General features: G+C 37.0%; 1 protein-coding gene across 2 annotated transcripts in view; it reads right to left on the bottom strand.

Annotated features, from left to right (window-relative positions):
• The window catches only part of NCOA2 (nuclear receptor coactivator 2), a 185,260-nt gene that overhangs the window by 146,541 nt on the left and 13,458 nt on the right, over positions 1–25,261 (bottom strand). Inside the window, exons 2-4 of one of the 2 annotated variants that reach the window (XM_010575896.1) lie at positions 20,894–20,901; positions 15,728–15,737; positions 5,435–5,439 (exon numbers count right to left, since the gene is read on the bottom strand). The exons of the other annotated variant lie outside the window; for it this stretch is intronic. The gene's annotated coding sequence lies outside the window, so the exon portion shown is untranslated. The remainder of the gene's footprint in view (positions 1–5,434; positions 5,440–15,727; positions 15,738–20,893; positions 20,902–25,261) is intronic. 2 annotated transcript variants of the gene reach the window in all.

Genomic DNA, 25,261 nt, shown 5'->3' with positions numbered 1-25,261 from the left:
CTGAGACATTTCTGAAATCACCCTAACCTATGCCAGTTCCTTTGGGTCTAACACTGTTTCTTCCTCAGTTCAGGTACTAATAAAAGTCTGTCTCCTTTACTTGACTTTGTTGTTATAAATGTCTTTGAGACGTTTATTCCTCCTCCCCTTGAGATATTTGCCAATATTGATTGAAAAGAGCTAATAATTCAAAAATAACAAGTGATGAAACCTTAAGACAGGCAGACAGCCTAATCATAATCATTGCTTTTAATGCAAAACAGGTTTAAACGTAGAACTTCTGAGTTTCAAATGGTCATTAAATCCTTTCTAAGGGAAATATACCTTGGTATACAGGGAAAGCATAGCACCTTTCATCACATTTGTGTTGTACTACCCACAACTCTCAAAAGTTGATGAGAAAAGAGAAACTGCACTGAAACACAGAAAGCCTGAAATTCTGGAAGCACACAGTTAAGGCACTGCCTTGCCTGGAAATTAAGAATGATGTTGGATCTGTTACCTGTTTTGACCTAATTAACTCCTTACTAAAACTCTAGGAATACAAAGCCATTGTTCTTCAAAAAGCGCTAAACCTCACAAGTTAATGTTTAAGCTTCCCCCTAGGCTTTAACTCCGTTAACTAGAGATGTTAATTAGATCAAGCTAGGTAAATCAATCAGGATCACACCTTGAAAGCCTGGACTAGACAAGGCCTAACCCTAATATGTATTGAGTGGATAAATTTATTAGCATGCTTATTAGCATAACTGCCTAGCAAATATCCCACTAGACTTGTAAGCAGCAACGCCTATAAGGTGCAATAATATGAACACATTAAAGGTTTATTGTAACAAAGAAAAGTGGTGAATCTTATGTTGGGCTAAGTGAATACATGCCAGTTAAACTCAACATACACTTTTCCTTTAACTGGATACAGGCTACCATCTTCCAGCATTACTCAAACTGTGAAGGTCTAGCTCTAGTATCTCTAGATGAAGCCTTCAGCAAGATATTATCTCTAACTGGGTTTGGTTCTGAACTCATGATGACAATTCTGTAGTGGAGGCAAAGTCCCCACCTGTGACCAGCACGAATGCAGTCCTGGTATATGGTATTATACTTACAGCACCTTGCATTCATTAGTAGTCTAGCTTTTTACTGAGGGTTAACCTATGCTGTACAGTTACCACAAATAATGGCAAAGGGGAATACATATAACAGGGTAAGAGTATGCACAGAAAACTGAGGTTTAACTGACAAACAATAACTTGCTTGCACTGCACCAACACGAGTTCCCTTACTTCAGACTAAGCAAGACTTTAATTCTAACTGAGAAAAAAGGGCAGCTCATTACTCCTTAGACATTTTAGGAATATGAGTAGTTCTGGAAAGGGGCAGAGTACATGCCATGCAGGTATATTTTCTTTTTACTACAGCTTCAAGTGCAAAGATCCCAGAATAGCAGGACATAAGAGCATCCACAGTGTACAGGCTACTTCAGAGATTATTGCAAGAGGGATTTATTAATTTCACATTTCTATTCTTAAAAAAAGTTAGATAGAACAATTCCAGATTATTTTCTGCACCAGGAGTTCTCCAGCTTTTTGAAGTTGAGCAGTCTTATTTGAGGTTATCACACAACTGGGAAATCTTGCTGCCTGAAGCTTTGAGCAGATTAAAATGCTGTGATTTTTCTAGAGCTATCTTGCTGGAAACAGTCCTTACATTCATATCCCTCCATAGATGTTAAGCATGTGCCAAGTCTCCTATTTTAGGCTCATCTTCCATCCATCTCCCTTATAAGGGCAAAGTTTTCTAAGTTTGAATCACTCCAAAGCACTGATTACATATTTAAAATGTCATGCTAAAATCCTAATTAAATTATTGAACATTTATTCAACTATTTTCCCTTAACTTTTGCAAAATAATGTAGATTATTGGAGAAAAAAAAAAAGGCAAGATCCTAATTTCAGTCTCTCAACCAGCACCACCACCTTTCAGAGTTTGAACACAGGACTAAATGCAACAGCCACACTACACAGAGCTTAACAAATACATACTTTAATAGTTTTTTTATTTTTTCTCCTCATCTAACAAGTAGTCCAAATACACTACAGATTTTATAGAAGGAGAATTTTCAATGGACTATGGTAAAATTATGTCCTGATAGTTCTAAGCTACATTTTAGAACAATCAGTATATATAATAATTTTCCTTCAAAATTGCTTCAGCATTAGTCACATTAAACAGAAAAGACATAGTATTCTAGCCAAAAAGAAAGAGTATTTCTACAGACTGGCCTTCTCTTAGGTGAGTTAAGGCAAGATACTCATTTTATGCATGTAGGTCCTCATGAATGATGTAACCAACAGCAGAATTCCAGTCTTAGAGACTTGAATGTTTTCCTGAAGACAATGTACTCCGTTTTTCTTACTACTGAAACTTTCTTGCCTTGGTAAGTCATGAACTAGCTCCAACCTCATGAATGCCTAGATTTGATAATATTTTAAAATAGCCAGATTTTCTAACATTGGCTATAACTTCATGATTCTTATTCATGAAGCAAAAAATAAAACAACATAAAAAGTAATGCAGAAAAGTGGAAAACAAAACCTTTAAAAGGCAATGTATTCACCACCTTGTTATTTCTTCACAGACTTAATATCATTCTAGAAAACTTAAGAAATACTAGATATGCATATGTCATTCTCTTAGGAGGAAGCACAGATTTGTAACTCCAATTTATAATCTGAAGCCTAGCACAGTTTTGGGGTTGGGGCAAGGGGGTGTTGCTATTTTGGTTGGGTTTGTTTTTTTAATATATTGGTCTACAAAGTAAAAAAAACCAAAACACCACCCCATCACCCCCAAAAACTGAACTGAAAACAAGATCCTAAAACAGTAACCATTTTCCATCCCTTCCTAGAGCTGAAATAGCCCACCCATATACACTACTCTTCAACATACAGAAATTGTGGTTGTAGCTAAAAAATGCTTTAGTCAACTGAAAACAAAAGAAGCATTTTGCTGTATTTTATTTTGGCCATATCTTTATGTCCAAACTTTGCTTGCAACCTTTACAAGTCAACTGTTTAAAGTAGATGGGAAACCAACATGGTATTCAATAGAAGGCAAAAAATGTTTTTTTACGGCAATAAAATGGAAAAAGCATTACTCTACTGAATCACAATTATGTTAGTGAGCACTTTCTAAAGATCATATCAAAGATAACTAAAAGACTTAAAAACTGAATAAATGCAGACAGAAAGAAGGATAGGCAACTTGCCATTTTGTAGAACAATTAGGAATATTAATTTTCCAATCTACTTCTAAAAATCCAACTGTCATATTCTAATTCACCCACTTTTCCAGTTCTTATCTGTGATGAATTCACCCTTTCACCATTTGTAGCCTTCTCATGAAATAAGTCTACTTTATTTATTCCACTGCTTTTATATTCAAAATGTTGTTATCTTTTTTATAAAAGAAAAAGTTCAAGTTAGGATACTAGGAGTTTCACTCTGTCCACAGGTGAATGTAATTGGGAGAGGACTTTTGTGTCATTCTACAGGATCACAGCATGGAGGCAGGGTGGGAGATGCTAAAGAAATTCCAGATTCCTTCTCATATTAAAAGTTTATTTGAAAAGTTATTTTAGAACCACTATATAATTCCTCAAACCTCACTACTGTCTAGTAAACCTGAAGAAAATGATGGAATTTTGCCATGTATCCCGAAAGCAGATAAGTACACATTCTGGTCTGTTCTCAGTTCTTTGCACAACTCCCTATTTCCAGGAAGGCCAGAGAGGATAGGCGTGCTACAAGGGGAAGGAAAACCTTGCTCATCCCTACTCCTTAGTACATTCTCTTTATATTTCAGTCTTCATGAAAACTAAAATCACCAGGCTTTCTCAGTAAGTTGATCCTGCTAAAACTAGATGACTTTTTCTTGTTAAGAAATGAGGAACGCACAAGAGGCATGCCACGGAATTGACTGTGTACACGCCATAACAACGTCAATCTGTTCAGGCATGCTTGAAAACCTAAAGGTTTAGATCTTTCTGTTTGCATTTTTGCACCAAAGGACATGGCTTAGAACATGGAGGTGCAGAACAACTACTTAAGAGTCAACATGGGGAGGCAGGAGTTAAACTGCAACATCTATCATGCAAACAGCTATTGTGTCCTCGATCGGATGAAATTTGTTTCTGCAGAACTGAACTATCCACATTATCCTCTGTGACCGTGGTTGAGGAGCTGGTCCTTAACACAGCTAGATATAACAGGTCACTACACAATAAAGTTTCCAAGGGATGCAATGCTTAGTAGGGAGACCAGATGTTGAAAAGAAGACTAAGTTATGCTCTCAACCCAAGCAGCAGGCCCAAGGGATACTTCAGCAGGAGCTGTATTTCCACAGACAACTTTTTTGTTTGGACAGAGAACGAGGAATCTAGGACCTTCCATGAACATCCAGCATACTACACAGGTATTTAATTCAGGAAGACATGTCAACATCACTTCAGTAAAATCATCTTGCTTTTCATTAAACAGTCAAAATGAAATTTCTAAGAAACACAAGGATCCCAATACTTCAGTTAAATGAATCGCAAATCCAGAAATCTTCCTCTAGTCCCCAATGCCAATTCTGCCCCACCCACACTTCACAGTAAACTTAGAAAAACAAGCCAAACGGGCAATAAAGTCTCAGAGCAAGAACATTTGAACTTGGCATACATTAACTGCACTTTATGGCAAACATTCTATTATGTAAACAATTATGAATCATTTCTTTGTATTTAAATTAAAAATTAAAATGGAAATATAAGGCTGCATACCACAAGGGTTGTTTTAATTAGTATAATGAAATGAATTCATGTTAAATATCAGCCTATTTAACCAACCAGAACCTGTGTGTCCAATAGATTTTGAATAAAAATGCCATCAGACAGTACTGGTGACAGAAGTCAGACACCTACACCAAACACCCTGAGAAATATGAAGTAGTCTTCTTTTTTTTTTAATAAAAAGATATTTTTTAGTTTTAGAAGTAGCATTTTGGCATGGGTGGAAGTGAAAGAGCACTACAGCAAGTGAGCAAATTAAGCTGAAAAGCAAAAACCACAGACATGTATTATTAGCTATGATACATACCAAGTTGTTCCAAGCAAGACCTGGCCATTTAGGACATATTTTCATACTCCAGCCACACAGATCCCAGAGGCTCAACCTACATTTCCTGATTTCTACAACAAAGAGTGTCATTAGCTACCAGCATCATCAGGAATGCAGTGCTACAGTAACCATACTTAAAGAAACCTTTCATCTAGTTTGAGAAAAACAAAAGTAGGGTGAGACTGGTATGACAAGTTAATCAACTTTTAAGCTATTAACCATTAGCTTCAAACAAGACAGCTCAACTAGTAAGCACAGTCTTACACGTACAGAACCTGTGCTGAACTCAAGTTAATACAAGTATTAAATGTTCAGTCTAGTCTGCTTATTCTGATTCTTGACTTCAGTTTAGTCTGCTTATTCTAATTCTCTACTTCCTTTTGTTTTCATTTGATTTATATATCAAGTAATTCATCATTTTGTAAGATTTAGCTGCTAAACCAAAGTCTCAAAGGAGTCTTTCCTTGCTACACAACTCTACCACTGGATTCTTATTAAGAGCACAGATTCAAAATTTATTTTACTAATATGCTGCTGCTCAAAAAAAAATCTGTGCTATTGGGTTGGGGTTATGACTTTTCTAGGTCTTATCTTTTTCTGCAAGTTGTATTTTAACTGTTGATTTTAATAAAGCATTAAAATGTTCTTATATACTTAGATTCAGTTGAGTCTTATAACTCCTGGTAATCTTATGACTTTTAATTCCTTACATTCCTGTATGTAATTTTGCTATGCCACAGCCAGTCTAGCTGCAATGGGAGCAAGACCTCTGTATACAGACCCTCTGACTATGCCTCTTGTTGTTACATCCTTTGCCATCTTAGTATGCTCTACTAAAACAATACTACTGCTTATATTTTTACTTTAGCTTGTCCTTACATTGCCTTTTTCATAAGGTACATAGCTAGAACAATGTGCACAGATGAGGAACACATCGATATAATCAAAGTTCCTTAAGCTTCTCATGTAAAACACACAAAGTCTGTACAGTATTTTAGAAAAAATATGGGGGGAAAAAACCCAACATGCAGTTCCTGAAGAATATCATTCCTGCTTCACCTGACTGGATGCAACATAAGCTGGGGGATTCAAGAAATGTCTTCCAGCAACCCCACAGTCAACTTGCATGAACAAACCTCCGCTTCCAACTCCACTCAGACAACTAACACTTCTCATTACATACCCAGTCTGGCTGTGGTACTCCCATTGATTCCTTGACTACACATGTTCACTGAGCTTCTAGAGATCACAGGTTAAATATTACAGATAATCCTGTTGCAGTTATCTCTAATTTGTTCACATAAATGTTGATTATATTGGCCAGCCTGGTGGAATAAAACCACTTGCTATTCCACTGTGTGACTGTGGAGCCCTGTGTGCAGTTCAGCTAAAAAAAGCAACAAGGGTGGTATTGCTGGCAAAAAACTCAATTTTCTTTACCTGCAATTCCATCCTGTATTTTGTTTACCAGTGGCATCGATATGCATGGCTGCATCATTAAAATCTGCAGTCTTCAGGAATATTACCTTCCAAAAAGCTTTTGTTTAAGTAGTTAAGATTCATTACAAACATTTGTATCTCTGCTTATTTAACCTCACAAAAATATAAAGGAAAAAAAATACCTGAAGGATAATTTAGCTTAAGTATCATTTTCAGAAATACAGATTATTTTCACTTTTAAAAAATATATTTTAAAATGAAAACTGGAAAGCTCTCCAGTCTTCAGTGGCACTCTTCTCATCACGTTGCTTTTCATTAACTGTTTGATTCTTAGATCTCTGAACAGCAGCTCCAGAAGTCAAGATACAATTAGTCACTAAAGGTGCTTGCTAGATGAGATTAAGACAGTTCCAGTCATATCCTGATTAACTCTACATACACCAAACAAATTAACTTTTATTACAAAGTTATCAAATATATTTGCCTTTTACAATTTTAATAAACTCTTTGGTTTTCAGCATGGATACCTAGGGAAGCAACACATTCAAAATTGCAACGTCTGCCAGTTGCAAATTTTGACCCAACTGGCCATCAAGGCTCAAAAAGGCAGAAAAACATCCTATACATCTGAAGTTTAATGAAAATCACAAGTGGGTGACTCAGACATCCTTAAACTCTCCCCCCCCCTTTTTTTTAAGCAAATATTTCAGTTGTTCTCAAAGACCCTATATAGAATTAAAGCTTCACTTTTCTGTGAGCTGCACAAACATAAGGTGACAGCCTCTGTCTTGCAAGGTTTACTAGGAAAGTTAATGGCACCCTCCAGGGGCTTCCTATTATTCTCAAGACTGTTGTTTGCAGGGTAGTAAAAATCTGGTTAGAATTTCTGTAGATTTGGAAAAGACTATAATCTTCTAGTACACATCATAATAATTCTTTGTCCAACAGTTAAGTGCATAATACACATGCACTAGAATAAAGACATCTAGCTACCAACAAATGCATTATGCCCTGAAAACTTGAGAAACCATGATATGCAAACTCCTGTAATCGCAAGACTTGCTTTTAAAAGAATAAAGTTTCTAGTAATTTCAGGACATTTGTTTGCCAAAGTTGAATTTGGCCCAGTGTGAGCCAGGCCACTGAGATGAAAATGCCAGGAATACTGCGATTTGATGGTTTTGGGTATCTTTTCAACAGTCTCAAATGTCAAACAGCAACAATGAAAAAAGAAATAAAACAAAGACCTGTTGAGGTCAATGGGACATTTCAAATAACACTGCCATGTACCTTCTAATGACACTTGTTAGTAGCCCTTATACTTCAACTACTTAACTCCCTTCACCATAAAGAATCTTGAAACCTTTTCAAGCAGAAGTGCCTACACCTCAATGATTTACGGTATAGCTTTGATTTTCAGCAGAAGTCCCCGTGGGCTATGTAACTGTTTTGTCCCATGGAATTCCATTCACTTTTGGATTATGTATAAGCTGTTGAAGTCAGATTTTTCTCCTCTCTTGCATTCCTGCAAAATTTTTGGCAGCATACCATAGTCATAACCAGCAGTTATAAAGCTGGGCTCACTTCAACACCAAAGCAGCAATGGAATTGCCAGAATCACTTTAACTGGTCATCAGAAAACTCTTCCTTCCCACATCCTCTCAATTTGCCTTCTAAAAGTCACCATGCAGGTCAGAAGAGCCCTTACCTCCAACCATGACACAGTGATCCTAAAAAAACAGATTGAGCACACAGCTACAGCAGCTTATTTTCCACAAGGTGGTAAGAAAGAAAATAATTTTTTTAAGTCTTTGACAAGAGGGAAAAAAAACTGCACAAGCAGTCATGAGCAGAAGTTTTCTTGCCCATCCAAACAACTTAAAACCTAAATTGAACTATCTATCCCACCAAAGACTGATGACAATTTTGTAGTTCAGTCAAATACTCTGCCGTTCAGAATTACCACCTTATTGTTTCCCACTAAGTAAGCCCAGGAATGTACCTGCACAAGTTATCAGAGAACGTAATTCAGGTTACACACTGAAGACTTTGAAATATGGGAAATGGTAGCTTGACAGTCATCAGTGCTACTTTGGATATTCTACAGTGTCATGCAAATGCATTATCATTGAGGTTTTTTACTTATGTAATACCATTCTTTGATTAACTTTATCTTCTTTACTGTGAAGAAAAACAATGTACAAATGTCTAAAAAAGGCAAATGAGTACAGCAACCAAACAGAAGCAGACCAGGACCCTCCTGTTGTAGCAACTTCCAGATGAAGAACATACTCTAATTCACATACTCTCAATTCATTGCCATAGGAAGATTTCTTCTGGTAATGTTATTCTTCCTCAAGATGCAAAATACTTTTTCAGTATTAATGAGAAAAAGCTAGGGAACCTTGAACTCTGAATTCCCTTTTGCTTTGTTTTTTCCCCTCCCACTTCAGAATAAAGAATTGCAGAACAAAGGTTTATTCTATAAGAGTGTTTGCAAAGGACAGTACCCCCAGAACAGAATGCAAACTACATCCCTCTGCCTCAGAAGGAAGGACATACATAGCTTCACAATACTTTGAATTAAGAACCGTTGCTAATTTCAGTTAGTGCCCCTAGTTCTTGGACTGGGGAAATAAACAAATAAAAAAAAAAATCAATTTACAGTTATCCCACTTTTAATCTCTCCATGTCATTCATGATCTATCAACCTCTATCCTATCCTTTCTGGCCATAGCATAGACAACTGTTTCTCCTCCAGACAGTAGGGGTCCATTTTCACACCCAAAAGAACAGCTGATCACACTGAGTGAACTAAGAGGGGAATATGGTGGTGTTGTGACTTAACCCTACCTGGCAACTAAGCACCACGCAACCACGTGCTCACTCCCCACCCCACCAGTGGGATGGGGGAGAAAATCGAAAAAAGTAAAATTCGTGGGTTGAGATAAAGACAGTTTAATAGGACAGAAAGGAAGAAAATAATAATAATGATAATAAAATGACAACAATATTAATAACAAAAGAATTGGAATATACAAAACACGTGATGCACAATGCAATTGCTCACCACTCACTGACCGATGCCCAGTTAGTCCCCGAGCAGCAATCTACCCCCCAAGACAGCTTTTCCCCCAGTTTATATACTGGCCATGACATCCCGTGGTATGGAATACCCGTTTGCCCAGTTTGGGCCAGCTGTCCTGGCTGTGTCCCCTCCCAACTTTTTGTGCCCCTCCAGCCTTCTTGCTGGCTGGGCATGAGAAGCTGAAAAATCCTTGACTTAGTCTAAACACTACTTAGCAACAACTGAAAACATCAGTGTTATCAACATTCTTCTCATACTGAACCCAAAACTATAGCACTCTACCAGCTACTAGGAAGACAATTAACTCCATCCAGCTGAAACCAGGACAGGTGGGAAACAGCCACAGCCCTCATCCACAGCTGCAGGTTTCAACTGATCCTACCTCAGGAAGGCTCAGAGCTGCAGGCATTACCCAACCAGAGATATAATCTCAAAGAGAGGCCAATACTGCCCAAAATTTTCTTCTTGTTGCTTCGAATTGCATGGACTTACCCCTGTCATCCCACCCTCATCCCCAAACTGAGGAAATTTACACTGGAATCACTGTGACACTATCATAGAATTGCAGAATGGCTGAGGTTAGAAAGGACCTCTGGAGATCTAGTCCAACCCCCAGCTCAAAGAAGGGTCAGCTATAGAAGGCTGCACAGGACCATGTCCAAATGGGTCTTGAATATCTCCAAGGATGGAGACTCCAGAACCTCTCAAGGCAACGACCAAAGTCTATGTAGTTTTTCATTTACAATGAGCCCATCCAAACACTGTATTTGGGCTTTCCTGCCCTGCTGCACTTCAGGACGTGAAAGAGTCATCCAACTTTGGGAATATACATGTCTCAAAGCCACTTGAAAGAAACAGGCTTTCCTGAGCAGTCACCAGACTCTCCACGCAAAACTTCTTCCCAACTCTATTTACATTCCCATAATCTATCTACAGACTAGAGCTCAGTGGCTTTGTATGGTTTGATTAAAATGTTCAAAAAAGCATTTACACCTTTAAAGAAAAACTGATAACTGTTATCTGCCTTTCTGTGCAATTCTAGAAGGGAGACAGAGACCTGCTACAGTTCATCGTATGCACATTAATGAAAATAGCTGAACAAGACTTGAGTAGCTCGGTAGCTCACTTGCAGAATATCAAAGAAAACTGAGATCTTCCCATATGATATCCATCGTATCTCAACAAGAACTTCCAGAAAGCTTGAGGAAGTCCTGGCTAGAGCAATAAGAGACATAGCCTTAGCAAGCAAGAGGCTGGAATCTTCCTAGACCTTTCAAAGATGACTGATTTTGCTTCATATGGAACTGACCAAGAAGCCAAGGAGAAAGGGTGATCATTTTGCAAGGCAGACCAATTCAGTCCTGTGTTCCATCAGCACTTCTTACGCAGTAAGAGAGGAAAGCAGGAAGACTTCTCAAAGTAAAGAATCTTTTAACACAGAGATTTCTTCAAGGGATGCCTAAGTGAGGGGAAAAAAACCCACTAAGAGTAAAAAGTAATGCTTTTTTATTACTACAGAGACTTGAGATACCTGGAAAATAAAACTACCTTGGTGGAAGATTTCAGACCTGCATTAGACACCAAGCAGTCTTGGCAGAAGAAAACAATGCCTTTACCAAGAAGTACCCATATGTCAACATTAACATCGCAGAAACAGTCGTACTTTGATTCACTCAAAGATGAAGGATGCAGTACTGACTCCAAGGTATGTAATCACCCAGCCATAACAACCTCACAGAACTGACGTGATTTTGACACAGGAGGTGTGCCTACTTAGAGAAACCCTCATGAAATCTCTTATCCCCCTGTTTAGCCAGCCCTGTTAAAACAAATAATGCTGGGCCACACCTGGGAATCTTTGATTTTTCCTGCTTCAGGGAGAAGGAGTAACTGCCACCCCAGACAGATAGATGAAGTTGGTCAGAGCATTTCTTCATGGCATGAAGTTTGTGAATCAACAGACCTCCTGTCTCCTGGAGCTGGCTCTTGCAGCCAGAACGTGTGACGGAGCCAACTTCAAAGCAGGAGTCTGCTACTGAGACAGCATCTCAGGGTCACACCAGTTCTTCATGAACTTTTCCATTAAGAATCATTTCAGACAGGTATCACAGACTTCTCAGAGAGCCTCACAGACTTCCCAAAAAGTCTCCATCAAGAGTTTAGAAAAGAGGAGTGGAATTCTAGAAAGCAGGCCCTCCAAATGACTGTCATACAGCAAGAGGCATTTCAAAGACCAAATACTTTGGTTTTAACTACCGTGCTTCTTTAGGGCTGCCCCAAGGCCACCACCAAGACAGGACCTACTCGCTCTGCTGATAATGAGATACAAAAATCAGGTGCAGTCAGAGAGCACCCTCCAGCACACACACAACCTGAAGCACTTCAGCAGCCTAGAACTTGCTTGGCACAGCAAGACATACGGCCTGGGCAGCTCACAAGACAGCGGTGCGCTAGAAAAGGGGAGTCTGCAGGGCAAATTGTACCTATGGACATTCTCAGGCTAAGCACCTACTGATTGCCAAACACAGACCTTGGTACCAAGAAACAAAATTAAAACCCAATGATTTATGCCTTACATAATGGTTAAAACCAAAGAGCTTAACTAGAACTTCCCTAGCAAAAGTAACTTCTAACTACCTTCAGGTAAAGAGAAGTATTTTCAAGTATTTATAGTCTTCTCAATGGAAAACATGTAAGAAACTATCAACCAAAACCTGAAAGCATTCAGTATAAAAGCAGCTCAGATTTCATTCAACCCCTTTTCAGCCTGAACATGAGAATAAATTTAACCATATTAACTTTTTTCAGTTACTGTTTGCAATTTTGCAATTGTACTTTGATAATATCCAAGTTGATATGTCCATAATAATCAGCTACAAAAGCTGAGCTTGCTCACGTTTCATAAAGAATGAATCAAGGAAAAAAAATTTAGCAATTTTAATTTCCAGCTCAGGAGATACCCCTATTTAACAAGGCGTATGTTACTCAGTTAAATGTTACGTAAATGTTTTCTTCGAAAAAGAGCATGTATTTAATCGCTGTTCTGAAAGTCAGGGCCCATGAAAAGCCTGTATGTGGAAATGTATTTATTATTTTTAAATGATTCCACATGTAGAGATACTCAAGTATAAAAACTTATATTTTCCAATACAGCAGATCAAACATGAAAAAACTGGAAAAATGCAGTAACAGTGGAAGATTTATCTAAGAAGAAAATCATGACAGTCAGTGTTATGATTTTTACAGTACTAACACTATTAAAACATATGTTCATGCTGTGGCCAAAAGAGTTATACTATAGGCTTACAAATAAATATTAAAAAGCAACAGTTTCCAAATGGTGGTCCAAAAGCCCATGGTTGGCACATGGTCCTATTTTGAGTATTTTCCCTGTTAAGTCTCTATTAGAAGTGCACAGTGGTCTTGAACATACTGAAGGAGGAGAGCTGTTCCACTGCTAAAAAATTCTGGAAAACCCTGGCTCAGTTTAAGTTTAAAAAAAAAAAAGTATATTTAAGAAGTCAAACAGTTAACCTTTCCTTTCATACCTATTCAATACCTATTAGAGGCTCCATAGATATAGCACCTAAGTCAAAACTAGCAATTATTTAATAGTGTTTTCAAACATATCCAAGCTATTTTGGCAAATTGGTGTCTTTGGAGCTATGTTCCTTATTTATAGTCTGAAAGGCAGAGGCTGCTCACACTAATCAATTATATAACCCTTTTTTACATCTGAAAAGCAAATATTAACTCTCAGGGTTTTTCAAGACCTAAAGGCCCTCTCGTTAATTAGCTTTCTAAGCCAATTAAAAGATGGTTTTTTGAACATCACTCAGTGTTTTGTTTAAATAACTGCTTAGGAAACACCATTCTATTCAATATTTAAATGTATAGTTTCAATGACTCACTGGAATTCTAAAGCCGAATTTACTATCCTTGGTGAACAAATCAGAAGCATCATTTTATTCCTTAAGTAACCCTTAAACTCTACACCAAAGTGAGAATGTAAAGTAAGACACTTGTCAGAAATGGACTGGTTTTCATTTACCTAAAGTCAAACATGACACACAAGCGCAGGAACCAAGTGGGAAGTTACCCCTTAGCTTCAGCCAAGCCCAAGCACAGGGGCAATTTCTGCCCACTGCAGAAATTGAGGAGACACCTAAATCTGTACCATAACATGGATTTTTGTGCTAAGCTGGCACACCAGCCTTTCAGGTAGACACAAAGCTCATTTGAATGTGGCATGGATCTCTCATACTCTAGAGTGTGTAGTGGACCACAGTTTTATGCATGGCTGACAAATAAACCCATGTTAAATGGTCCATCTTCAGAAAGATTGAACCAAAAATACCCAAAATACAACATGCTCCACTACTATTTCATATTCAAAACCTATCAATGGCTAAAGCCAACTCAGTTGCACATAAGGTAAGCTTGTTGCAAAGATACTCATAGAGCTATAAGGAGAGAAAAAGGATGCTGTTTGTACAGTCTCACCCACCTCCAGATGGGCTTAATGGATTTCAAATTGCTAACAATTTCAGTATTATTATTGTTACTAAACTCACTATGGCCTCATAATAACTACATCCTGGCAATAATATATTTCTCCAGAATTGAACTGCTAGTCTTCCTGATACCTATTAAGTTTACTTTTTACTTTCTCCACCTGATAAAACACCAATGCACTTTGCCAAAACGCACACATAAGATTGGCAATAAGTAGGTATATACGATCCAGACTGTATTTTGTACAGAATAGTCAGATTTACATTGTACTGTCAAAATCTGATTTTTCTTCCTAACTCAGTTGTATTTTAAGCTAACTCTTTTTGCTGTTTATAACTTGATTGGCATTTATGTTGTTGTGCTACATATAAAATGCTGCTGCTACCCACCACCCTGTATGGCCAACATCATTAACTATTATACTAAAGAGGAGGCAAAACCTTTGCACATGTGCACAGTTTATCCAGAAACAAAACCACAAAATAAAAATAAAACAGTATTTTTTTTTCCTAACAAGTTTCATAAAGTGTTTGTTTAAGGTTAAATGATTATTTTCTTCCTGTAATAGTGACTTTTTCAAAGTTGGTTAAAATGTTTGCTGTTATAATCTCTACAGGTTGCTAAACACTTTCAGGGTACAAAGTCACAAGTTCTGTGGAATGCTGCTCTATGTATTCTGTCACCACCAGCACAACTTCCCTAGGTAACACATACACCATACAAACACTAGCTATAACTGGAGAGTTAGATGTCTGTGCTTTTAAGTTTTTTTAAGAACAGAACACACAGTAGGTTCTACTTTACCATGCAAAGCATCTTCTTCTGGGTTTCCTACAACCACAGCAAGTGCCAAGTCTGTGTGTCCTCTCCATGAAGCTAAAAAGGTTTAAAAGATAATCCAGGAAGTCAAAAAAACCACTGGATTTGTGCAGAATGTAATTAAAAAAACAGAACAGGGTTGCCCTACTCTGCGATATGGTAAAAAGACATGTCAGCAATCCCTCAGTTTTAGTATTCATAATTTTTTTGTAAAGAATTAAAGAAGATTTTGTTTCCCCAAAATGTTCTTCCAAGTAGTACTATTCTACATAAATATTTTGCTTCCATCAATTTATGCTGTTAGTAAACAAGTATATACAGTAGCATATTTATTTCTATTTCTTGTCACACAAATGCAATAAATTTCAGTTCTTAAAACAAGCGTTCTTGTGAACTAGGATTTCAAATAACAGCTGGAAACATTCAGGTTTGTCTTATGTGTTAAAAAGCTAATATGACATATGTTAAAACTTAAGACAACCGAGATTACTGGCTGAGCATTCCTGCAAAACTTAAATTGTGCTTCATAACATTCAGAAAAGCCCCAAATAGAAGAACACACAGCCTCCACAAATGAGCCCTCTTCCAGGGCAAGATATCCCATGTGTGACAAATTCTGCTATGTACACAGGGGAAACTCACAAAGATTGCTAAACACCCTGAAGATCAATACCTTTGCACAAGCAGCACGACCTAGGGAACTAACCATGGAACTGGTATCCAGCAACTCTTCAGTTTAATGCTGGTGCAGAAACAAACATGTATCTTTCTGGCTTCTTAAATGAAAAACTGATGGGACTTAGTGATGCACAGTTATAGTTACAAAAGTGTTGTAAAGTTCTCTGAAGAGATATATATGTCCCAGTAGAGCATGAAAGCTTCTCAAGTAACAAACCATTACTGCCTCCATTTTTAGGAGCCTTAGCAGTAAAAAAAATTAAAAAAGAATTAAAATGTAACACTCTTTCAAAAAAAGAAAGCATTTCTCTAGTGCTTCTATTAGCTCAGCAAAAAGAACACATCTCCAAAGGGAAATTCTTCAAAGAAAAAAAAAAGCATAAATGAGTAAGCCAAATAAATAAAAAACTCACACAAAACCAGATAGCATGATAGGGGCATTAGAAATCTGGACAACTGGAGTAACTGCTCTAACTGTTGAACTTGCCATTCTTATTAAAAAGATGGCATGATTTTGTTTTGCTTCTGTGAAACAACAATATAAAACATATACCGGAGTCCTCTAAACAGCCAAGTCCATAAGGCAAAATTTAAGAAGTTACAGACCATTATCAGATTTTTTTCCTCTGGCTTATCTTAAAACAGCTAATGAGAGGTTTTAGGAAACACCATATAGAAACATCATGAGAGAAGAACTATACAAACAAATTTTAAGACCGTTTCTCCGTGCAGTCATTCAGAACACAAAAATCACAGATTACTTTACTAAATCAGGCCTAGAAAGGTCTTGCATAGATACTAGAGATGCCCTTGGAATTCATTATTTCTTCTAATTTCCTCAATTTCAACCAGACTGAAAAAAAATCTTGTTTGGCTGACAAGTTTTATTTTTTGATTTCTAGCCATAGTACAATATTTTAGTGTTGCAAAAATTTCAACTAATGCTTAAAAAAAACCCTCAAGAATATCCTTATGACAGTAGATCTGCTCAAAATGCCACCAGAAACAAACACTATCACACCCACAATTTATAATTAAAGAAAACACTGTTCATATCTAATTCACATAAAGTTGTTAAAATACATAGTTCTGCTGCAAAGTTGAGGAGTACCCTGACCTTTCAACTCTAGAAGCCTCGTTCATTAAAGGTTTTCTACATGAACATACAAAAAATAATAGTAATTTTAAAAAAGCGGGGAGCAGGACAAAAAAGAAATCTAAAAAAAAAAAAGAGCAAGTATTCAAGGCTGTAGCCTTGAACCTAGTTTTAATGTGAAAACAAGGTAATATCATTCTGAAGTACTTCTCAGAGTAAGCAGAAAATGTTAGCCACCCCAACAGTTGGAATATAGACCTGGTTTGTCTGAGGTCTTTCCCCCTCAGTATTGTTGACTTCTGCCCAAAAGTGAATTAAAATAAGCAGGTCATATCTATCAAAAATAGATAACTATAGCTTAAGCTGAAGAAAGGTAAAATTGTACTGATTTACTGAAGTAGGTCTTCTTTTTAACACTGCAAGAAATTAAATGTTCTAATCAGCAACTGAAGATAGATAATTCTGAAACCTGCATGTACCCAAACACACAAATGGTAAGAAAGGAGATGCAGTAAAACCTGTTCCAACATGCTGTATGTTAGAAATCTGACTCTCATATTTCATAGGAGCCAAACTAAAAGAAAGACACAATGAAAAGCAGGTTAAGAACAAGGTAGAACAAAGCTTCCATGCATCACAGTATTGAGGAAACCCATTAAAACACATTTTTGTAGTTTGAAAAGGTCAAAAAGAAAAAACCCAGAGGATTTATTCTTAATTCTGTCTTTGAACACACACACACACAAGCCCTTCACAAGTGTCCTTGGATCTTAAATTAAACATACCTTCCCTACAGATCATGAAATTGGCAGTATCAAAGACAAAAATGTTTGGCTAAAGCAAGATAACTAAACCAAACATCCATAATTCAGCAGAAAATGTTAAAATGTTAGAAAATAAATGGACTTAAGAGTACTAATAGTTTACCATAAGGGTTTGAACTTTATGTATGTTAGCCTTCTGAAATTACAGAGCCAAAGAACGACAGGTCAGTGAAAAATTCTGGCAAAAAGTAATTTCAAATACAACCAAATACACAGTTCAAATACCTTTTGTGTACAGCCCATTCAAAGCTGGCTTTGCAACTGCAGCTCTGTTGGGCTATTTGTAGGATGGCAGGTAATTATTTATGTACAACTTTTAGGAGCAAAGACAAACATAACATACAGTTAAGGCAGGCAAATGAAAGGCAGCTGAAGCCCGCACTGATACTCTCCCAAAGCACTCCCAATTTGGAAAGCTTCTTTCACAAGAATTCCCACTAATTTACAACAGCAGAGGAATCATCCCCAGACAGCTGGGCTGAGATTTTACTCTGCTATTGGTTATATTACATTCCTGGTGACAAAAGTTGTTGACATAAAGGTTGAATAGTAGAACTGGCACTAGAATAAAAACTGTCTTGCATATCCTTCCAACATTTTTTTCACTACTGACAGCACTTGAATGGACCAAGAACTTTGTTTAAAAGTTTAAGTACAAGACAAATTTCATAAAATGCAATCAAGGAAATAAGTCTTATACTCTGCCTTACAAAAGGCTGATGTTTTATTTGCTTTTCATTGGCATAGGCCAGTGGTACTTTGTCAATGCCTTTGAAATAGTCCACCCATTTCTTCTTTACTTTCCAGTTCCTAGGAAATGTATAAACTCCAGGCCCAAATGTTTCAGGACTCATTTTCCCTGAAGGCTGTTCCTTAACGGGACAAGTTCACACATGTGGCCAAATGCTATATTAAGGAACAGGCTTAGTATCTGAAAACCGATCAACATCTAAATCACCACTGAACGGAATAATTGAAATTACGGCACCGTCATTCATCGATAGGCCCACAATCAGCTCCAAGCATCACTAGCGTGGTGCATGAGAACAAGAACAGGGCTTTAAAAACTCAGTTGTTTTCCTAACAGGGTTGTCACTGTTGCAAGACGTGACTTGGAAAGCTTATGAGGTGCAACTGAGTACTTACTCAGCTGGAAGTAATAGAGTGATACTTTCACAAGAGCCTTTAAAAACCAAGTGTGCAAGTGATGTAACACCAGTAGATAGAAAAAGGACAGGAAAACAACATGTAAAGGAGAGGAATAAAACGCATTTATGTGAAAAGTAAAATTGTTACTCTAAAGTTTTTTTTCTTGTAACTCTTTCAACGGGTAATAACAGTGCATATTTTAGTAACATCCATTTGTGTATTACACTTGGGAGACAGCTAAACACTCATTTAATTTGTAGAACAGCACTAGATACAATAGCCCAATCTTTCTGCTTCTGCCAGAGTTTATGACAATTTATTTATTTACTTGGTTATTTGAACCACAAGAGGCTGGACTTTTAACTTCTTCTATTGACCAAATCCTGAGATATATGGAAAGTATATAAACACTTAAGTCACATAATTATGTTGAAACAATGCCATACATGTTGTCCATACTAAAACACAGAAATTCATGACTATTGAAATCACCATTTTAGCTCTCAATTTAAGAGATTTGGGAACAGAAACCGTAGACTACAGTTGTGCATGAAAAATAAGAGTATGTCCTAATTTAGAATTTGCTGGCTATTACTCATGTAAACAGTGCAACAGAAATTTACGTACTTTAAGATTGTAATATCTTAAAATAAAATACATTCTTAAAGGATGGTTATAAAAATATCCATCATATTATTTGTAGTCAAATACACAAATTAATATATTTACAACTGAACTAACTTGCCATAACAGTTTCTTTGCCAAAAACATTTGTCACTTGAGTAAAATAAACAAGTATCTTAAGTTTTTAAAGCCTTCTGCAGTTCAAATTTCTCATTTTATTGCCCTTCCACATCCACATGTTTATCTTCATTTATCTCAATGACTATGTTATATTAAAATGCAGATGAATTCTGCATTTGGTAAAGGGAGATGAGAGAAAATTTTTCATAAAACTAGAATTCTGAATGGTGTTCAAATGTATGCAGATAATGTTACCAGTTTTGTAATGCTGGCACAAATTAGGTCCTATTCATTTTTATGGTTTCTGTTACCAAAAGGAAACAAAGAATGAGAGTGCACCATTCAGTTTCTTAAATGCAGAAAAATGAAAAGTATCAGAAGTACAATTAAAAGTGGTGCTCATTTGAAAGCTGAGGAAAAATATTTTTCAAAAAGAGAAGTGTTAACATTTCAAACCATTATTTGAAAGCTCTTAAGGGAGAAGTTGAGGGAGGGAATGACAGGATTACAGCACAATATTACACACAAACACAGAGTCTTGTAAAGTACAGTGGAGCAAAACAAGTGTGTGTGGGCGGGTGGGACATTATGTAAAAGGAAATACATAAAAGACTCAATAATTATATTTATTGTCTTAAAAATGTCCATGAAATTTTGTTCCATCATGTTCAGAAGACTTTAGTGTACTCCCTCATCATCTTATTGCTGTCACCACGGGTCTTTTTCCCACCATTTTGTTTTCTCCAGAATCAAAATCTCATTTGGAAGAAGATCATAAACTTGTTTGGGCAAAAGCAATGGCACCTGCTTTCCATTCCTTTCCATGTATCTTCCCACTGCAAGGAAGTAGGGAGAAGGGGGCACTGCTGGAACTGCAGACTCCTCAACTTCAGATTAGCAGCACTCAGATTTTCTAAAAGACAGCATTCACCAAAAAACCACTAATTTACCAAAACCAAAGATTCAGGATGAACCTTCGAGTGAGGATGAAAGTATCACCCCAAGACAACCCACTGAACAGTCCTGGTGCTTACTACACATTTAAAACCCTAATTTGAATCAGACAAGTTCGCAGTTTTACAACTCGAGTCCCTGTCACTGCAGGAAAGTGCCATAGTGCTGGCTATTTTGTTATTTCAGAATCTCTCTTTCATCCACACAGTTGGTGAAAAATTTCTGAAACCATAATCTCATACTTATATATAACAAGCATATATCAGATATCTCACTATTTTTGAGAAAAGGTAAATAAAAATCTGGCTTAGTCCTACCCTGTTTAACTTCTGACACTTGTTAAAGACTTAAACGATGTTTCTTACCCTTCACTCCCATTTCCTAAGGCACTAGCGTAAAAAGGGGCTGACAGCTGGTGTGAGTGTATAGCAGGAGCTATGGGACCATTGAGGGACTCCGTTATGTTTAGTTCCTCCATGTGAGACACCTCCCAGGCGCATTAGGAAACCAACTGGCAGGAGGGCCAAACCCAAGAGACAACTCAAGCTTCAGGGGTACTTCACTTGTTTGTCAAGGATTCAGAGACTGCCATAAAATAACATATATCATCAGAATCCAGCCAAGTCAGTGCAAAAATTTAAATTATACACTTTATTATGGATAACAGGACTCTGTCTGCTCCTTAAAGGAGCATCACAAGAGTTTCTCAAGGACCACCCCATAAGGCGATGAAAGGAAAAACACAGCGTTAAGCTCCTCAGGTGGTCAAAAGCTTCTGTATCAGAATAAGATGCTTTCAACTCCTTTTTCTAAAGCCTAAAGAATGGTCGAACCTTTTTAGGTTACATTTACAAGTACATTTTGTGGTAAAATTTTAATCTACTAAAATATAAATGTGCATAAAAGAAAGACAATTAAGCTTCATCTGCAAAAAAAATTAAAGCTGCCAATATAAAGTGCACACATGAAAAATTAAGCCTATAAAAATATATAATGAAAGACATCTGGCACAAATGTCAGCCTTCGCACGCTTGTTTTGTCAGCTGTCAAATCATGGTAATATACGATGGTAAAAGGCACACTGACAGCAACATTCCTGGTATTTTAAAGAATAATCATAAAATACATGCAGCTATATGAAAATATCTGCATTGCTACCAAAGTAACTGAACAGGGCTGGTGGTCTTTAGAAAAATATTAATGCTTAATGCTTCTGACTCTCAAATGGAAGTCTGTGCAGGACAGATCCCAGATTATTTCTTTCCCAGGTAACTTTTTGGAAAAGGTTTGTGTGGAGTTCTGAGCAATTACACATGCAATCCTTTATAGAGTTACTGTAGGTAAATACTGCTCCTATGTGACAAATGACATAGGTCAAGAAATGCTATTCATTATATACTTACCTTTGTCAATAAAAAAAGTCTTTTAAAAATATATGTAATAGGGAAAAAAAATCTTCCCAATAATTCCCTCCTTGATTTAATCTCAAAAATGGAATAATCTTGGTATGTTTTACTGATTTAAAAAGCCAATGTTTTTCCTTCATGTAAAACACAAGTTCCAGATACATTTTGTACTTGTGCATATAAAACACTAAAAACCAAAAAACCTCAGGATGTGGTCGCATTATTGTCCTCCTATGGTCCACCCAGACCAACAACAAGGAGTTAGAAAGAAAATGAAAACATTATATTGATACAGCTTTTGAATTTAATACATTTCTTTATAAAATTATGATTGAGCAGTAATACCATGGGACAAAAGAAAATTGTCTGAGATGGTGCTACATACCTGAAGATTTTATATAACATTATACTCATCTCCTGGAAACCAAGGGAGCAGTAGTAATAAGAGTTAGTCATAAAGACTGCAACCTAGTTTCCTGTTAAATATATAATCATGCTGCAACAAAAACACATTACTTTTAAATAACCATTCCTTAAAAAGCATGCCTGAATTTTTTTCTGCTGTAGTCAGGAAGCTAAATCAGGCTTGCATTTATTCACATATCAGGCACACCGTGCCATTTTACTTTTAATGCTGAGGAAGGTGAATGAAGGAAGTTTTCACTAGAAAGTAAATTTATTTACAGTTTGATTGGGGATTTTTTTTTCCTTTGCAAAGTTAATTTCTGCCTTGATGTTATGAAGTAGAAAAGTTTTAGCCTTTCTTACACTGACTCTGCAGTAAGAAAGGGAGGGAAGACAGGTGAGACAAAAGGGATGAAACTAAGACTCCTGGCTAGCAGACACACTGCAGCAGGCTCTGGACTTGGTGAGTCCTGGTGGGAGCTGGCAAGTAATAGGCTTTTCTGGGGAAAACCCAGTACAAAAAGGTTTATTAGGTGTCATTTTGCAAGTTAAACTGAAGCAAAGCCATCCAACCACTGAATTTATGAATTAATGAAGCCTAGGCTAAAGCTGGCTTGCAATCATGCTGAAGAACCTCTGTTCAGGGCAAATAAGAAGATACTGCATCTTCCAGTTTTCCTGAAGTACAGCTGGCCTCACCAGGGGCATCAGACCTGACCAAGGGCATCTTCTACCTCACAGAAATGTCTGATGAACACAAAGCTGGCCAGTAAAAGATTGAGTTTGTGACACTTGTGTATACCATGTTACCATTCAGAGAACTTTTTCCTCAACCTTTTTATTGAGTAATACTTAAAATAGACTAACTACATAAATCTTGCTGCTTTCACTCGTCCAAATAGGAACTAAGCACATAAGAAAAAGTTCTCATAGTGGTTTATGTCTACAATCACTCATGCTAAAAGATATATATACGTACATATACACTTATATATATCTACCTCACTCTTTTCAGTAAGTTTTTGTTATCACTAAGACTATTAAAAGGAAGCTTTCCACATGAGCAGTAGCTCAGTGAAGTATCACTGCCATTTCAAATGCTTTCTGTATAATATCAAATACTGCCAAGATACTTAATCAGATTGATTATCTGAGGCTGAAACAAACAACTTGCAGCATTGACAGCCAAAATCATTATGTTAGTCGTGGGGAAGGACAAATGAAGGCCTGCACTGCCCCACTGCCAGACAATACTGTATCTTTTCTTTCTGCCTCTACCTTGAAAATCAACAGAGATTTATAATGGATGTTAAGACATGGCATTATTGCTAGCCCATAGATGAAAAAATAAGGCTACAATTATCAGCAATAACTTTACTTTCGTACAATGAAAGGATCCATAATTTGTATATTCAACCTAAATTTCTCAGGGTACATATGTAAAGCTTTTCACTCTTTTCTTTAAAGAAAGGGAGCTCTAAATTTTAATTACCCATATATCTCAGAAGATTATATTAATACTGTACATGACTTCTATCAATAGATTTTGAAGCACGTTAAGACAATGTCTTGATATAACATATCTTCTGATTTTTAATATAGAAGTCTTAAACCTCACAATTCCTCTGCATCAAAAGGTGTTTCAATCTCCAGCCGACAAGCAGAAAGAGCAAGGCACATGGAAATTTAGTTTGACAAACACACCAGCACCTCTGCACTTGACCAGCTTTGTGCCCTCAGCCATCCATTTTGCTCTTCCATAATGATTTTCTGATGCCAAATCAGGGTTGTCAACAGGTAAGGTCCTTCTTTCACTAACAGGATGGCAATCATCTACCTGACCACGTAGTTTCTTGCAACCTGTAGAAGCACAGTGTCTTTGGAGGAGAGGAAGGAAACAGCAAACACACACACTACCCCACAAACGCACATAAACATGTTTTGTCTCAGTCATGACCACATGAGTTTCGTTTCCTTTAGAAACCAGACTAAAAATGAGGAGGGTAGGGAAGATGCATAAATATACAGCCATCAGATTAATTTATTCTCACAACTTTTTATCTCTCTCCTACTCACTTCCTCAGTAATTTTTGGTCAGCCTTCCCTGTTACATTGTACCAATCATCAAAGAGAAGCTTGGGAAACATTTTGGCATCCACATAATTCTTGTAAAAACAGCGGGAAGTATAATCCTCTCAAAACAAGGATCCTAGGGAACTAGGGAAGCAGTATTTTGGCTTTTTACCAACCATTTTACAGCAAAGGTAATTAGTAAGTTACACACCATTGTAAGCAACACCCGCACAAATCCAGCTTCCCTCACCACTTGCTCTCTCTTCTAATGATGCCAAGATCGTGACAGGCTTACTTAGCATGGTTATTGTTTCCCATTTCAATCCCTTATACTTAATTAAGTTTCAGCTCTAGATGATCTATCTTAAACAGCCAAACAAATCAGAAATACTCCAACCCCATTTCTTCCCTTCCCCCCCCCCCGCCCCCCACTATAGCAACAATGTGTCGGAAACAGTTCAGGAGGATTTTGTTTGTGTTGAATGGCTGAGATTTGGCAAGGGTGTGTGATAAGCTACTTTTGAAATAAATTACACAGACTAACACACATTTCAGCAAGAGTAAGTATCCAGATCCTGATCAGTCTTTCAATATCAAGACAGCATTCTGTATATCAGGAGCAAAAGTCTGTGGCAGAAGTCATAAAAAAAAAAAACACAAAAAGATGACTAATCAGTTGCATTTCATGCATATTAGGTACAGTCTTCCATCATCTGACAAACTGGAAGAGCTGCCTCTTTGTCCCTTGTACAAAAACCTATTGTCTTTTTGGATCAAAAAGTATCAGACATTTGCAACTGCTTTTAAAGTTTTATATAATACATAATTACACATGTGTGTGCACATATACACACCCCACCCCCAGAATTCCAAGACTTCCATTCAAATGCAGAAAGAAGAGCTAAAAAGAT

This window comes from Haliaeetus leucocephalus, unplaced genomic scaffold, assembly GCF_000737465.1.
Source record: "Haliaeetus leucocephalus isolate CR32 unplaced genomic scaffold, Haliaeetus_leucocephalus-4.0 Scaffold506, whole genome shotgun sequence".
In the NCBI taxonomy this organism is placed as follows: Eukaryota; Metazoa; Chordata; class Aves; order Accipitriformes; family Accipitridae; genus Haliaeetus; species Haliaeetus leucocephalus.
The sequence above is the reverse complement of the archived record's forward strand: the minus strand, read 5'-3'. Positions and strand labels throughout refer to the sequence as shown.